The sequence below is a fragment of the Oratosquilla oratoria genome, chromosome 44 (assembly GCF_046742065.1).
Source record: "Oratosquilla oratoria isolate Oo_2021 chromosome 44, ASM4674206v1, whole genome shotgun sequence".
Taxonomy (NCBI): domain Eukaryota; kingdom Metazoa; phylum Arthropoda; class Malacostraca; order Stomatopoda; family Squillidae; genus Oratosquilla; species Oratosquilla oratoria.
In genome coordinates, this window is record NC_134820.1 from 31677198 (window position 1) to 31681603 (window position 4406).

At 35.5% G+C, this 4406-nt stretch overlaps 1 non-coding gene across 1 annotated transcript; it reads left to right on the top strand.

Annotated features, from left to right (window-relative positions):
* Positions 1-3274: 3274 nt before the first annotated feature.
* TRNAS-UGA (transfer RNA serine (anticodon UGA)) lies at positions 3275-3356 on the top strand. Its single transcript has one exon. It is a non-coding gene; the product is annotated as a tRNA-Ser (tRNA).
* Positions 3357-4406: the final 1050 nt, after the last annotated feature.

Below are 4406 nucleotides of genomic sequence, written 5' to 3' on the forward strand. Positions count from 1 at the left end.
CAATGATAAATCAATTTCACAGTCTGAAACTTTGTTCATCTGCGTGTGTGCCAATGAGGGTAACGTGCCCGAAAGGAGCCAATACCGGCAAAGAATAGGCTTAGCCACAAATTCAAATTGTCCTAGATGCAACCACCCCACATCCTACAATGCCCCACACTAACAATCCCTAAACAACAACAATCTTCCCATAATGCCCTCTGGGCCTGGCTGGTGGCCGCTGCCGGTTACCTAGGGGATGTGGGTCTCGTTCCACATTCCATTTCCTGCTTTGTTCTTCCATTCCGAAATAGTTATATTGGATTACGTGAAGAATTGTCACCCCCGAACGCTCACATGAAGAATCGTCACCCTAGGTTAGGTTAGGGTGAATGAGGGTTATGCTTAGTGTGTTCAACTTAATTGTAAACCCAGGGTGGCCCACATGAAATATTATCACCCTAGGATAGCCCATATGAAGAATTGTCATCCTGTTGAAGTTTGGTGTGACTATTCTTCATGTGATGCGTTTTCTTTATGGATATGTGTACAATTCCCTCATCATTCTGCCGTTCTTGTCTTACTTCTGTTCGCATAATTTTCAGTTTTTTATCCTCGCATATCCCTCCAATTCTTATTTATTTATTTATATTTCATTTTGTTGCTTATTAGCATTATATCTGACATGAAATACGCGATTACTTTCCTCTGTTTCCCGTGATACCTAAACCCGTCAACCAAATCCGTTTCCTTTCCGTCACTTCATCAATGTAAACAAAGCAAACCTCTTTAGTTCGAATCGAATTCTCGGGGACAGCATCAGCTGCCTGATGTACGATGATTCGATGATGCATCACAATACCGGCGTTACAAAATACAGTTACTTCTGTATTACTCGATCTATTTCACTCTGAATATTAATAACCACAGGAAATATGATCAAGCCAGTTCACAGATTATGGGGGTCACTTAGCTACAACTATAAAATAAACATAATCAAAACGCCGACCCATAGATTCTTATATACCCATTTCCGGTTCATGACGCCTGCGTGGGCAACATCGTATGGAAATGTTTAATAAATGGTAATATCCAAATTATGTCTTAGCTTCACTTCTTCTATCTACATCTACCTCACTTCTGCACACTCTCAAGCATCTTGGGCAACAGTTCCTTCAAGTTCACAGATTCACATTTATGGAACAAGCTTGAGGTGTCAGTTCAAATAATCAAAAAATATATGTCATTCAAAATATCTTCTAGGAAAACTATTTTACATACTTACTGTCGGATGTGTTCACATCATAACATACATACAATTCAAACAATTCAAAAATATATATATCATTCAAAATATCTTCTAGGAAGTTACTTTTACATGCTTACTATTGAATGTGTTGACATCAAAACATACATAGGTTACGTACCTGATGGTACGATGATGTATTAGATGAGCAGTCTGTGTGTACACTATTCCATTTTTGTCACGTTATACTTTAGAAACTTCAAAACACTTCGACTTCTTTGGTGGGCTTATTTTGGTCAGTCCGCCATTGTGCGGAGTATAAGTACATCGAAGTAAACAATACATATAGTGTGAGGACCACAATGGAAATAAAATTACATGCTTTTTGTGTGTGTTATCCTTGGCATTTGTAATTGTCATTTCGAACTATCCGCTTTTTTCTTAATTCGTACTTCATGCATATTGATTTAATGCCAAATAAAATTACTTACTTCTAATATACAAAACGCACCACTTAGAACAAAAGCATCACGGCTGTCTTATGCGATCCTGTTTGTAATGGATCGAATAGCTATGCGTGCTTATCAATTTTCTCTAATACATAACATATGAGTATTAATCATCTCTAACAGAAAACGAAAATATAAAGAATTACAAAAGCGGAGCATGTCAACAGGAGACCTTTTGGTCCATATCAAGATCGGATGCGAAAAAGATATAATAATGATAAATAAAGTAATGAATAAATAGATAAATAAATAAATAAATAAAGATATAATAAAGTAAATAGTAATAGATAAAATAAAATAAAATACTTGTCTAGAAGTCAAAGCAATTACATTTACACTTACATTACCCAGTCAATTTTTGTTTCTATTGAATTTAGCTAATACTGTTGTAAAACTACATGTATTGTATTACACTTTACAGTATTATTTCCAGTTAGCATTTTTGTATATTATTTTTATTTGTTTTCTTGAGGAGCCTCAATGGAAGTGTAACCTTATTGTTCTTTCTTGAGTTGTTCCTACTATATTCTCACCTGTGATTCAGTCTATATTCCTTACATATGCTGATTAATTCATTTCCACTGGTTATTGACTTGAATTGCTTGTAAAATGATTGTATAATGAAATCAATCTATCTGTTTATTCATCAATCTGTCTATCTATCAAACTATCTGTTTATCCATCAATCTGTCTATCTATATATCCATCTATTTATCTGTTTATTCATCAATCTATCTATTTATCAATCTGCTTATCCATCAATATATCTATCTATTTATTTATCTATATGTTTATCCGTCAATCTATGTACCTATCTATTCATCTATCTGTGTATCCATCAATTCATCTATCTCTCTATCTATCTATTTATCTATCTATCTATTTATTTATCTATCTATCTATCGATCTATCTATCTATTTTGCAGACGACCCGCGGCTTCAAGGAACCCGACGACAGCTACAAGGCGGGACCCATTTGCTTTCTCATCTCGCTGGTTCTTGCACCACCCAGATGAAAATAAGATTATGCTACTTTGAAAAAACAAGCTTTAAATAAATCACTCACCTTGAATTGGCACAGTCTTTGCATTTAGATTCCTTGCTTTTGAGAATTTTGTTATAGAAAAAAAAAGTCATTGAAATACGTCAAGTTATAAAGTTACCCCTATGTGTTACAGTTTTTTCTGAATTTTAAAAGAGAGCATGGAAGTAGACCTTTGAAAATAAGGCAATTCCATAATTTCAACATGCTATTGCATAGCCTATTGTACACAACGCACGAAGAACAATTGCCAAATGGTCACTAAAACATATAGAACATGATGAACCAAATACTTACCAATGTTTAAATATTTTACAATAATGATTACTGTTAATAAAGGAAAAAGTACCTAAATGAACTACAAATTGTATGAATACCACCCCTTTCGCAACTTATACTTATACTAAAGTTGCTGAAATTTCAACTGTCCTATCTTATTTAATCGCCATTACCTTGTATAGTTAATATTATTTTATAAATTCGCCTCACCTCGTAGGTGCTGCGGTGTCCGAGTGGTTAAGGAGATGGACTTGAAATCCATTGGGCTCTGCCCGCACAGGTTCGAATCCTGTCCGCAGCGAGAGTGAGTTTTTTTCACCGTTAGTCGATCTATGATCAACTGTCGTGTTCTTCCGCTACGCTTCGGGAGATGTTCATATGAGTTAATATATGTTGAAGAACAGTCCATTACATAACAGAAAATCTACGAAAAAGTGCTATCTTGCAACTTATCAAATTTTATCCTCTCTTTTCACTTACTTTCTTCTATGTAAACAATGTTATTTAAAATTGTTACAAGATGTGCTACTCTGATGAAAATACTCTCACTTTCATTTTCAAGAACGAATCGTTAATTGAGATTTAGTACATTTTTAACACGAAACAATACGACAAGCGAAGTTATCGTTCAGGTGCCAAAGAGAGTATATTTACGGAAGAAAATTTGATATAAACAATATTTTTCAAGTAGCTGAAAGAGATTATTTTCTTGTATTACACTCGACATAATAAAATAGTATAAGAAATAGTTTTATTTTAATTTTACTTCAATTTATTGTTTCTTTGATAAGTAAGTAAAACTTTTTTTCCGTATAACGTATGCAGCGTCGTGAACTGTTAGAATTTGCTCGCGAGGAAAAACATCGTCTACTACAGCAATGCATAAGACTGAGATTCGTTTTCCGTTGGACGTAGCACCACTCAGAACATATTTTTGCACCAAAAATGATCTGACATTTCAAAATGCATCAATGAGAAAAATCAAATTAATCCAATTTAATCTCAGAATAAAAATACAAAGGCGCACAATAGTGAGATTTGAGTAAAACCATTGGTTGTCAATTTCTAACAAATACAGAATCGAACCTCTGACGTCTTATGTTGTTGTCATAAGGACGGATGAGGAAAGGGGGGAGAGGTAGAGAGAGAGAAGAGGGGAGAGAATGGGGAGGAAATAAAAGAGGGACTGGGGAGAGGGAAGTGAGATGGGAAGGGGGATAAAGGAGAGGACTGGGGAAAGAGAAATGTGGGGGGGGGAGACGAATGAGATAGTAGGGGATGGGGAGAGAGGAAGGATTAGAGGGGGAGAGTGGGGAGGGGAGGGGGAGAGAGTAGAAGGGGAGGGGGAGAA